The following is a 14631-nucleotide window of genomic DNA, read 5'->3' as shown; positions in this document are numbered from 1 at the left end:
GCACATAATCTCAATTTCCAATACATAAAATATACTGCAAGAATCCATCTACATGAAGAGAAGATATGAATCCAGATACATGCACAAGAGCATCCAACAAAAGAACATCCCAATGGAAGAAGACATCAAACCACCTGACCATGTGGAACCATAAGGAACCACTCCTCGTGCGAGGAGATGACACAAGATCCCGCTCACACTCTAGATCTATGCTAACACATAACAACCAAATGATACAACACAATACTAACAAAAGGATGCAAAACATAAAGCACAAAATCTCCAACACAATCTCCAATCATAAATCCTCTAGAGGCAACACATCAAATCAAGACTCAAGGCACTAGGACCTATATGTAAGGAAAAGTGTGTCATCACATGCGATAAATGGGAACTTGGGAACTAGCCTCAACCATCCTGGATGTACATGTGGAGCCATCTCAACCTTATAGAGTAAGGGAAATTAACTTACCTGGGTTACAAAGGCCTTCCCAATCCTACCCCGGATCTCTACCACTGGGCAAGGCAGAGGGGCCACCAACCATTACTTATTGTTGGTGTAATTAATTATTCATGTTGGATATTATTACACCTTACTTAAGTTTACTTAGGAAATGCATTTCACAGTAGTTTGGGTATGAGACACTTGGGTGTTTGTGCCACATTGGGATAGTGTGTGTAGGAGACTTTCCACCTTTTATGGCGTGATCTTGTTGTTACATTCCACCTTCAGTGGGTGATCCACCTCATTTGGAATATTTTATTGTTTCTCCTACTTACCCCTACTTATCCCTACCTACCCTTGTTTCTTATTGAGTCACATGTCATGACATAGAAGCCTTATGAACCTATCCTAAATGCCTTAGATTGAATGTTTAAATGATATTTTGTTAATTAATTTTTTTGATGAGGTGTGAATGTTCTCTTGGTCATTTTTCATATTATTAAGATTTAGACAAATCTTAGTATACATTTTTTTCATTTTAAATCTTATTTATCACTGTTGATTTGTTGATTATTTGACTACTTTTTTTTTTTGTTAATGGTTTCATTCACTTATGAGATAGAGGATTTCATGAAGGGCTAACAAATTGTTGACATAAATCTTAAGAGGTCATAACATATTATACCCTTATAGTCTATTATATCTTAAGAGTATTGGGTTTATCATAGGTTTTATAGCTTTCTTTGATTGTGACTGAGTGTCTTTCCTTAGTGAGGTGATGGTTATGTTGAAGGATTGATTGCAATGTGGGTTTATTGATTATTATACATTGTTGATGTTATAAGGGTTGTTTAAAGTGTTAGTTTTGTAATATTGGAATAAAAGCGATTATAAGGGCTATTATAATGTTGTCATAAAAGTTGCTATAATACCATCGTAATGTCAATATAACTTTGGTATGATAAAAGTGTTCAAAAGTTGTCATAGTCGATGAACTACTATTGTAAGAAGATATCACATTGTGATTAATGTTTTATGATCAAGTAAAATAAAATCTTGTTAATGTTGTAAGAGTCGGTATAGTATTCTCTATACCATGCAAGATTGACTAAAGATTAAGGCCACCCAAGATCTAGGCACTTAATGAATGCACAAGAGAGATCAACTATGCAAGAATAATGTTATTCTATCAAAAGACGCAAATAATATATACAATGGATTGAATTGGTATTACAGAGGGGGGGCCTTATTTATGTATGTTAGGGTAAACATTGTCTTAATCTTGTGACTTGAAACAACTAAAATGATAAATATTAAATGACATAGGAAACACAACATAAATGTGATAAGACAAGAGCACATGAGAACAAAGACTTCCAGAAAGATTACTAGGGCCTATGTGTGTACCCTAAGTAAACTTAATTAATGTGTGTAATTGGGACTTAGGTGATGAACATGATAGGCAAAATACCTCTCTCATGCCAACACCCCCTAAAGTAAAACTTAGGGAGAATATAAACAAAAACAAGATGCAAAATACAAGATGGTCTCGATACAAGGCCATTTTAGGTATCCATATACAAATGAATGCAATCCAATATCTCACAAATAGAGAAAAGGAGAAAGTGCAGAGGGAAAAGACTCCTCCCTAAAAGAGAGATAAAAAAACACTCAATGAATAATGAGATGGACAAAACCCCACGCAAGTAAAAAGAGCCCCATAAGCGAGTAGAAGAAAGGAGAACATAAAAGAAAAAATGAAGTACTCTAGTAATAGATGTCTTCTTTGACAATGATAAAAAAGGACATAAATATATGTCATCATGAAGATCGTGCATTCTAGACTACATGAAATTCACCTTATCATAATTTATAGTGCTAGTGTTTCAAAAATGATGCTAGGAGGTCTTATAAAAAAATATTTAGAGTTGTGGTTTTGTCAAATTAGCCTCTCCCCAAGTTCATTACATAGTGCATGTAGGACTTAATACAATGCTTTTACAAGTGCAATGTATGCAAGGAGAAGAATTTACAATATGCCCATAGGACTTAACAAATTGTGCCCATAGGACTTACTAATGCCTACCTGTAGGCTTAAAGGACTTACTAATGCATATAAAGGTCTACCCATAGGATTTTAAACTAGGAATTAGCCACTAGGCAGTGTCATTGACATGCACGCTCCCCCTCAATGGCATCACCTAAGGCCAAGAATTGATTTAAATTTGGATCATATAATGTCTAAAGGTCTTATGCCTATTAGGTCTTACATCTAATATTTAGCAACTAGGTGATGTCATTTACACTTCCCCTTAATGGCATCACCTAAAAGAAAATCACTGCACAAAGGTGTTAATAAGTGATGACTAAGCTTTCAATATATAATATATGTTTGGATGATCTTCAATGTGCTTTTATGATGAAACTGGAGAGAAATTTTATGATGGAATACTTTCACTTTAGTGAGGTGCCCATGATCTTCAACATACTTTTCTCTATTTAGAAATAATATACTTTGGAAAGAGTAAAATAACTTCAAGTAAGGGGTTACTTTTACATGTATCCAATTGGAACTCTTCCATAAATTTTCAAGTCCATATTAATTCTTCAAGAGCTACTTTCATATTTCACCATTTTGATTCAAAGAGACATAGAAGATAGCCTTTTTTATTATAGTATTGTACCATCCATGTAATTGCACGTACACCATATGTTTTGAAGGCATAATCTAAAATAGAATCACCAATATAGTCAATAACATGGTAATCAATTAAACTTGATTCTTGGTGCAAGAAAAAATATAATATCATGAATTTGTCATTTGCCAAAGATCATATAGTATTCCTCATAAAAGTAGAATATAGTATTCCTCATATAATTTCATGAGCGTAGTATAAATAATTAGTTGTCTTGTTTAAAATAAAAGTAGGCGTGCTACTACATATTGCAATGATCCATAAAAAAATTAAGCAACGGGTGAGCTATCCTTTCTAGGTTTGCTTCCCAAACAATTTATAAGGGCGATAGCGACCCATTATAATGATCAGTATAGATATTTTATTTTTCATAATAGTATGATTAAAAAATGGATCAAATACAAAATAGAACAATGAATCTCTTGATTTCTACAAATAATGCTAATGAGAAATTCAAAAAGTTTGAATTTACTCATGCAAATTTAATAGCATGTACATTTCATAAATGTGTGTTTTATTCTCTATTTATGAATAGATAGACAGTTTCTTGTTTATTATTGTGATAGTTGATATTAAGGAATCTACTATAAATAAGAATATTCTCAATGCAATCCTTCATCAAGTACGTCTAAAAAAATAAATGGAAATAAATCATGTTGTTCCTTCCCTTCGTCTCAATTAGTACACTAATGAGTCTTCTGTAATGCAACTAAAAATACTATTATACCAATTAAGTTGGAAGGACAAAGTGAACATAGGAATTGAGACTAGATGCACCAATTGTATGAATACGTTATATGGAAGAATCAACACAATTAGTTATGATGTGCTTGCTTATTTCTCCAGGTCTCATCAACAAGTGATTCTAAGAAGATAGCATAAAAAATCTAAAAGATACATTATATTCACCCATACTAAATGACCACGGCAAAAAAATATTATAAAGCACCTTTGTAAGGGAATTATGAAGTATCAACACTTATAATAGATGATCTAAGAAAGTATAAGTCTGTCATTTCTTACAACATTGTGAAAGCAACCCCCTTAAAAATATTTTTCAGATATACATGAATCTTCAATAATATATTTGACAACAAAAAATAATCTTGTATTAATCCTGTGTTTTTCTTACACTAACCACTTTTAATAATAAGATTATTTACATGCATGTGAAGTATGGAGATTTGGTGGAGACCTTTAAAGAATTTGACAACATGAAAAGACAAGCGATTTTATAGACCACAAGGGATTTCTTGATGATAACTTAAGAAGAGATAGACAAAGGATTGTGAGAGGAGGTTTGGTGACTTGGGAGGATGCTAGAATCAATTTCCACTTTTTTATCCCCCTAAGGCTATTCCAAGATGACACTAAGGAATTCATATAACAATTTGTGGTGACTTGATCAAAGTCATGATGCCGCAAGTGATAAAGTCATAAACAACTTCTTCAACTTCATTTCATTTAGCACACATTAAGCAACATATTAAGCCTAGAGAATGTTAGTCAACTTGAGTGTTTAACACTTTGAAATCTAGAAATGTAAGCTTAAGGTATGTAATTTAAGCTGTTCGCTAAATGAATGATAGGTGATACTTTGGACAACTAACGGTTTTTTTATATATATATTTTTATTTAATTCCACATTTGTACATTCTCCTCTTCCCTCTATATGTAAACTTCCAACAGACGGAAATCATTAGCAGTTAGGACCTTTAGTAGATGGTTCCATCTTTTCTTGTATTTCTGTTTGTGCCCTGTACCTTCATTGGATCCCACTCCCACTCTCAGCCAAAATATGGAGTGATTGAGCCATGTCCAATCACTGTATATTGTGAAGAACCTCCATAGAAACCAGCTAGCACTGACATCTAAATAATAAAGATGCAGTCTCATCAATTGCAATGATGAGAATTAGCTCATTTTTTAGTAGTCTCATTCAATTTTTAAAGAGTCATCCGCATTGTCAAAGAGGTGCATGCCTTTATTTAGGATAGGTAAGTGTATGTGAATGTGAATAAATCGAACCAAAAAAAAAAATTACTTTTTATACCTCAATACTTGATCATGAAATAAAAATGATAAAGGATTGTGTATATATAGATAATATGGCATGTATTTCATTGAGATATTTTTGAATCTATTATATGTAAAAGGATGTATTCAATTTTTAAGTTATTTTTTGAGGATTTTTGTGTCTTTTCATGCATTATCTTAATTTGATGATCATTCGTGTATTAAAATTTGTTTTATTACATCATACTTAAGTAATGACATGTATACTATTAGTTTTCAATTATTAATGAACAAATTTTCCATAATTCTAATGGAAAAATGAGTTTAATTGTTGTGTTTTCACCAAAATTATCATTTTTATTCATTCATATAATGAGATGACTTATTAATTAGTATATGCTTAATAGGTATTAAATATTTAGTCATAAAGACTCTATAAATCTAGTATGTGTTGATTTTTTAAAAACTAAAAAAGTACATCAAATGTTTTAAAAAATGGCCTTATAGATTTGTTGATTGAGAATAAGAGGTATTTCATCAAGTTATACTTATCTTCTAGTATAATCTAGAAAAATGATTAGTATAGCCTAACTTGCTTTGATACCATGTTAGAAATTAGGATCTTATGATACTAATCATTATAAACAAGATATAAAATAAATGTTTTAAGAATCATACAACCATAAATTAACACATTACACAAGATATACATGGGGAAAAACCTTTTGTGTAAAAAAAAACCATAAAGCATCATTTTATTAAAACACTTACAAAATATTGTCTATAAAAAAATAGACTTGAACCTGGGGATGTTCTTCCATATACTTCCACATGGTCAATAATACCTCTTGTGCATAGTAATACAAATCACTATAAAGCTCCAAATATAACTCTTTCCATTTGGCATCACCTTTTTTCTTAATTATTTATCCAAATTAGAAAAGAGTTATATCATCTTGAAATAGACTATTTTCTCTAGTGCATTTATTTTTTTCAAAAATTTTAAATAAATTTTAGAATTTTTCCTTTACAAGATAATCAACCTTATATTTTATTACTAATGATCTACTTTCAATAAAAATAAAATATAAAATATAAAAACTAATTAAAACATTAAAAGATATACATTTTGAAAATTCACTTATAGATCTATAAAAGGGTAATTTTACATTTCAAAAATTTTTTTTTTTACAAGAGTAAGAGTTATTGAAAAGTTGAGTTTTTCAAAAAATAAATAAATTGGTAATCAGACCCACAGTGGTATAAAATATACATTTCACCTCTTGAGTACTACCTTTTAATTTAATTTACATACTATTTGATAATCATTGCCAATAATCAATCTTAGCCAACCCCTTTAAATAAATTGTTGTCGTTTTGATTCCTTTAATCTTAGTCCACCTCTTACAATGAATCACCTATTATATTCCATTTTAAACTTGGTCAGCCCTAAGCAAACATATTTTATTTCAATCCCTACACTTAATTGTTATTGAAGTTGTCATTTGTTTTGTAAAAGTGGTGATCTCATTGCTAGTGTATGATAATCCATCCTTTCCAAGATTGCTTGTCCTCAAGTGATGTCGATTTTAATTCGTCAAATTGAATCATTTTGCCAAACATAGTATCCGAAATCAACTTTGGAGATTTGTCATTTATAATGCCTCCTTTGTGATGTAAGTAGCTTATGCTACATTACTCCAATATAATATAGGATTAAGTGATGTTACTTTTAATATCTTGTCTATTTCCAACTATGTACCACCATGATTTCCTCGAACAATTGTTAAATTGTTTGTCAAATGGCCAATATGGTCTTTTATTTCCCAATAACTCTCAATAATGAAACCAAGAGTAGGAGTTGGAAATTGGCATTGTCCATAGTTTACAAAAGTTTCCTCTCATTGTCAAAGAAATCATCTTGAAATTGTATGGCATCCATCATATTTGCAAGGAACTAATTTGGTTGGCCCAACAATTGCACAATGTCATGGATATCTCTTTGAGTCAATGTCAAGGACCAATCTTTTGTATATTAAGATGAGGATTAGAAGCAAGACACACATTTATGAACTTAAATTTGATGTACATTTTCTAAATAGTTTTATATCCGTTTAGTCCACTTTCAAAATTGTGATGTCCTTTCATTAGGTAATTTAGGATCAAAGGGTGGCCATCATAAAGGTTGTTGCTTGTTCTAGTAATCTTGTTCATTGTATTCTCCTTCCTTTAGGACAATACAACCCTTAGAAATCTATTTGATAGACCTTGTAGAATTACTTCCTTGCCATTATGTTGAAACATAATTCCATCTTTTGAGAATCTTGATAGCATCTACCTAACGAATGTAACCGTTGAATGCCTTAAATTAGTTATGTATCACCCATATTTACTATATAGAAATCTTCACTTATTGGGTGTCTTCCCAAGGTAATGCTTAGCTATTGAAATCTTTGTGTGCAAAGGGTAGCAAATCCATCAACCATAACTACCATGAAACCTTCAAAGTTTTCAGCTTTCAATTTCATCCCCATTACTAGACCTTGTGCAACAAATTCTAAAAATATGATACTTAGATGACTGTGAAAGTGTGGGCAATGTACCACTTGCAAACTCTTTATCATCTTGTTTTCTCTTCTTCCTTTTGGGTTTAAATTCTCTCTTCAGATTCATCATCCATTATTGCTTCTACATGGAAAACTTTTCCCTTCTTGGAACATCGATGACCCAACTTCTTTGGTTCTCTACAATATAAATGTAAATTCTTCTTCCAAAGCTCTCTCAAAGATTCTTCCTCATTGGATTGAGGTAGTGTTTTTTGTTGCAAATTATTCTTGTCAAAGATTTGTTTATGTGAACCCAATTATACATTCTTGGAATAGGTATTGTTTCTAGATGTGGAAACTTCCAAATATAATTATCTTCATATAGCATCTTATAAGGATGTTGGTTCAAAAGCATACATCAATCCTCTATGTGATTCGAAGAGTCCTTTGATAAATAAAAAATTAAGTCTATTTTTTGTAACATTTGGTACCATGATAGAGATCTTTTGGAATTTTGTTACATATTCTTCCATGGAACCGTGTTGCATTAGGCGAGTTAACTCCTTAAAATGCATCTTCGGGTTCTTCCTTTCAAACCTTTCTACGAGTCTTTGTGTAAAGAATTTGTATGTTACAATAAGATGATGTCCTTGTGTGATTAGTCTGTTACGCAACCATTCATGTGCTATTCCTTCTAAGTGAATAATGGAAAATTTAATAGCTCATCTTCTACAATGGGACTAAGAAAGATACATATCTAGTTTTTGGATCCATGCTCAAGCGAGTATCCTTTCCTGAACCATCAAAAGTAGGAAGATTCTTCTTACTTAATCATTGTCATAAAGCTTTGTTGGTTGTCTTCTTTCTCTTCTTGATATATTTCTTGACCTTGCATAACAATATTCTTTAAATAGAATATATCTTCTAAGGTCAAGATTGATTCTTGAATATGCTTCCACGCATCTATCAATGTCATTTGTTGGCATGTTGGGTTCTTCATCTTCTTCTTGTGATTGCTCCTCTCTTGGTAAGAATGTAGACCTTATCGCTCTAGGTGAGGATCTTAATGAATCCTATTGTTATTCTCATAATGATTTGAATTAATGTCTCTTCTATTGGTTTGGTTAGGCCTAAAGGCATTTATTGTGTTATTCATGTTTTGAATTGGTTGGAGAAGCAATTGTGTTGTTTGTTCTTGTTTCTCCATACAAGATTTCAATTCATTTACTTGATTTCCCTCATGATCACCTATTTGATGACCTTGAATTCGTTCGCTCCTTTCTCTTTGGTTTAATTGTATATACTTATTTCTTGGTCCTCAAGTTGGCAAGATCAAAGCTCTAATACCAATTGTAGTATTGCCTTTTGGAGTATTATTGATTTGTACCTTAAAACAACAATATTTACTCGACAAATGACAATCAATTTATCAAATATTACAAATGTAGGATATATATTGAAGTCGGTAGATCATTGCACAATACCCAAAGTTGATCAAGTCATGGATTCCCCATAAATACCTTGCAAAATTGTTGAGTTAAAAGACCCCATCTCTAACTCAACAATGACAAAGCCAAGGACCCCATCCCTAGTTTCCCTAGTTTGTCAAAGGTAGGAAAAGACCTCATCCCTCCAAACCTTCAACCACCCTATGGGCTCAAACCCCATCCAATTTGCAAGCACTAGCTAGAATTCAAAAATGATGACTTGGTATTTGCTAGATTAATGTTGATTTATATTTCTTCAAGGATTGAAAATCAATCCCATAAATGACATTTGAATGCTTTAAAAAGTTGTTCTTGAATGAGCTTTTGAAATTATACATATTGCTAAGTGATTTTTTTAATTTTTCCTTCAAATAAATTATTTGAATTATTGTTATTACTTTTAGATCATTGTAAACAGATGCCTTCTCAATTAAATTGATCTCCCCTTCTATATATTCCAATGTAGAGAGTCACACCTCTTCATAAGCCCTGTTGCCTTTACAAGAGTTGCACCTCTTAAGCATTGCCTTTTAATTTAATTTGCATACCATTTAATAATTGTTGCCAATAATCAATCTCAGTCTGCCCCTTTACATAAATCGCTATCGTATTCATTTAATCTCGGTTGGCCTCTTACAATAAATCACAATTATATTCCCTTTTAACCTTGATCAGCCTTTAGCAACTAGCTTTTATTTCAATCCTCAAACTTAAATGTTATTAAATCTGCAATTTGTTTTGTAAAGGCGATGATCTCATGGAGGGCATATGACAAACAACTACGAATTTTATGGTTCAAGGTGTTTGCACATTCAATTTAAACTTATTGTGAAAAATTGTGTTTAGCCTAGGGCACAAGCTATGATCTTGTAAAAAATTTAAAAGTAACACCCACTTAGATTGATCGTGTAAGTGGGGCAAACTATTAGGGAATTAAAAGTTCAATAATGGCAATGTAAATCAATAATTATATGTCATGTAGTGCCCCTCCCTGATTATCTTGTCTTTGTGCATCAATAGACTATATTGGTATAGCTTAGTCTACTTAATGATGATTTGATGACATCTTATGATGTACTAACCCTAATTCATGATTATGTTGGATATGATGATGATTTTGATAGTGTTTGGTTGTCATGACTGTCTTCTACTGCGTTTGTGATAGAGATGATGTCATACCACTCATTGTGAGCATGATATGATGTTGTGATTCTCTTCACTTGCCTGATCATTTATGATATATGCTATTATATATGTTGGTGTACGTGTATTGGTGGTAACAGGTTTGCAGGTACTAGACATCAACTCCACCTGACATCACTGGTCTGAACATGTCTTATCCCAATGGCAAGTCAATCGGAGATGACATGAAAACCCATTCTACACTCTAGGTTTAAGTTGATCACCCTTGTCGGTTTAGTGTCTTGGTGTGACTTGTTGTTGGTGTCTATTGATTCCTTGGGTTGTTCTTGATGTGTAGTGTTGTGAATATTGATTGGTTTAACTATTAATTGATTAATTGATTTATATAGTTTAATAATGGTAAATTAAATTAATGCATTTACATAGTTTATAATAATAAATTAAATAAATAGTTGATATAAATATTTAATATTAAGGTGATTATTATTTGGAAATTATTATTATTTTATCCTTTGGTTTTATAGTTAGTTTAATTATTTAATACCAAGGATTATTTGTTATTTATTTAATTACTAAGTTGTGGTTTTATATTAATTTGGGTAAATATTTATACACCCTTGGTTATTTTATTAATGAGCTTTTATATTTAATTGTGTCCATGGTTTAATTTATCCTTTTGGGTTAATTAATATTATATTCTTTACCTACTCACTTGTGCTATTGGCTGTAAGTTTGGGGTAAATTGATTTAATAATATTTTATTATTCTTAACTTGGTTTTCGAGAAGGGTTGGTAAGAAATATATTTTATTCTATTATTTCTGATTGGCCGAGAGTTTTCTATAGTTAGGAGTTTAATTTTTATTTATTGAGCATTCTATGAAGGCAATTGGGTTACCATCCGGAAGATTTTGATTTGCATTTTGATTTCTGAATTAATTGGGAGCTTGGATTGAAGATTGGCTTAATTGGATTATTGGATTTTCTCTTCTTCAATTCTACATTTGTTTTGATTGTGATTTCCAGGTTAGAGTTCTTTGGCTTCTCTCTGCAAATTTCAATTCTGAAAAATTGTTTACTCAGTGTATGTGGAAAGATTGTTTGGGGAGAGGCATTTGATAATTAATGATTACATTTGATTTGGGGAAAGAAATTATGAATTGTCTGGTTATACATATATAAGAATATGGTTAAATTCTCGAAATGGGAACTGTCGGGAGATGTGTTTTTCCTAAGTGTTGTTAAATGCATTCTTGTTTTGGCTTGGCTTGTGGATGGTATAGAGTTGTTTGGCTTTGCTCTATCTTTGTATTATTGTATCTCCTTTTGTTATTATGTAAGTTGATGAGGTTCCGTGTGCTTCCAAGTGCGATTGTGACTTGATTTTGTTATTGAATTCCTTCTATTTGATCTCAATGTCTTTAATTTTGTGTGTCCTTCATGAATTTTCATCCTCCCTCACCTTCTGGGAGTGAGTTTGAGTTGTTTTATCACTCTATGTTCAATTCTAGGCGCACTCATCACTTGAAGACTTTATAAACCTTCATTTTTGCTATTATAATAATGAAATGAAAGTATCTAACTAGGATGCATAAATAGAACTCAGAAATGTGTTACCTCAAGTGGGCCCTCCTTAGGTAATACACTTTCAGATAAATAAAAAGATTAGATAATTAACTTAACAAATCATATTATCATTCATATTATTTCAAATGAGTACATGCTACCATCATACAAAATTACACTAAAAAAAGATGTTAAGCATTAAGCTATTTCCAATTTTTCTCGAGCTCATTTTTATAATCTGCCTTTTTTTAGCTGACCCTATAACTATATGGAACTCATTCCTTTCATCTCGGAAGAAATTTATTGACTCAGGAAAACAAACAACCTGGAGTCCTGATAGGATTGTACCAGTTACCATATTCAAGGTATGAATATCCATTTGCAACGACATAACCAAACATTAAATGACACTAATCAAAGTGGTTGGTCACATATTGAAGAGGTCTTTAGATTAATAACACTCTCCAATGGTTTGAGACATTATTTATATTGGATTTTGTCTCACTACAAGAACTTGCATAATCTTGGGTTGAGAAATTGCTTCAGTAAGTTTGGTTGAAATGCTACACAACACGATAGTATACAAAACATCGTATATGATATTAATTAATCAAATCCATCACATTCCACATATATTTTTAAAAATTTATATATTATATCAGCATTCATTAATATATATATCTTAGTGCTCATAATTGTCCTAGGTGATGGAAAGTGTTAAGTTAAGATCAAAGTCTACAACATATCGAACATAAAGGTCTTAACTAAAGTATGATAAAAGCCTATTAAAAGAGGCAAAACATAGAACCATCAATCTTTACACCAATAAAACCCAATTGGGCAATGAGCATGTTAAAGGCATTCTTGGTTGATTATTCGTACATCCTCTTTCTTTTGCCCTGTGGAATATAGCTTCTTCCTTAGAAACAACTTGTTTATTAGAGGGATTTAGCCTGATAAATTTATCTTCATGAATTTTTAATAACACAAAGTCTACCCAATAGAATCTGATCAAATCATTGGATATTTGATACTCCATTTCATATATCTTCTATTGATCAAATCATTGGATATTTGATACTCCATTTCATATATCTCAATCATCATAAGCATGAAATTTAACAATAAAAATAACAGGGCAACCACACAAGAACACCGAGATTTTACGTGGAAAACTTAAATTGAGAAAAACCACGTTATGAATCAAACTCACAAAATATGTATAGTTGTTAACAAGATTTAGGTCATAGGCCAAGGAGCTCATTGCCCCTAAGAGAACTTATACAAGCTAGGCACATTGGCTTAGAGAAAGACACAATGAAAACTTGCAACACTGAAGATCACTTCTTCAGAGCAAGATACATAAACTTTGAATTAACAAAGGATTGGACTACAAGAGTATTCTGTCAACTGATGTACAAATTATAATTGGACTACAAGAGTATTCTGTCAACTGATGTACAAATTATAATTCGCATATCTAGTCTTCAACTCTACCTTTCTATGCATCTGAACCTTCGTATTGCATCACCATTTCTTCGCTCATCCATACAACCAATTCATAATGATTATGTTTTTTTTATATCAATCAAACTTTGAAAGTATTTATCAAGTCGACTTACAAAGATGTAACATGTATATGTCTAACCATCAGCCTCAAAACAATCTCCAAGGTAAATCCAAAAGGTAAATAAAATGTGTGAAAGGGCACCATGTTAGCACTCCTCCTAGATACATCTAAGATAGAACCTATGTAACCGCACGATACAACATAAACTAAAAACATATGAGTCGGTCACAAAAGATGAAACAGATTACTCCGGACCGATGCAACTGACACATTCGTCAATCTAGACCAACAACAAAGCTTGTGAACAACCAAGGGAGCAACATGAAGCACTAGAAAACTTGAAACTACCATCCACTACACCATACCATTGGTCACATCAAGGAATGCAGTGCATTCCATTATACACTTCTCTGTATAAAATTGATCGGAACCCAGACATACATAACTTCAACTATAGATTATTTTGAGTGCCAAAAGATAAGAAATAATAGATTATTTTGAGTGCGAAAAGATAAGAAATAATAAGATATTATATCCACAAGCATTATACTATGATTGCATAGTCTTATGACATTGATCTGCTACAAAATGAATTAGAGAGCCTTCTCCACAAACATAACTATTGCTGTGTTATCTAGGACACATACCAACATACCTGAAATTTGAAGAGTATGAACACACAACTGTCATACTTCAGTCACATAAACGTTTGATACACATTCACAAAAGTCCGAAACAAAAACCAAACAAGCAGTCTGTTCACCAGAACAATCACATTTCTCTGAAACACCATGAGAGTGAAACACCATGAGAGTCAATAACAGATCACATTCAAAGCTTTATACAGCATCATTTTTTGCAATCTCAGAAATTTGTACATATACTTCCATACAACCGCATGACATTTGCATCAAAATCTATCAACTGCATATATATCAACTAAACAACTTTCAGACTCAGAGAACAGTTAAGTATCTCTTCCAAATCAACAAGTCACCAGAACCTCCACCAAACAGAACCCACCTTCACACCTCTAACATCCACTGTAGCACTTTACTGCACCAGACCATACTTGGACCCACCATACCACTTTCAGATCAACAAGTTTGACATCAATGACAACATAATCCTTTATTTGCCACACATCTCCTAGTTCTCTCAAG

This window comes from Cryptomeria japonica, chromosome 11, assembly GCF_030272615.1.
Source record: "Cryptomeria japonica chromosome 11, Sugi_1.0, whole genome shotgun sequence".
Taxonomy (NCBI): Eukaryota; Viridiplantae; Streptophyta; class Pinopsida; order Cupressales; family Cupressaceae; genus Cryptomeria; species Cryptomeria japonica.
Note: the sequence above shows the minus strand (reverse complement) of the source record.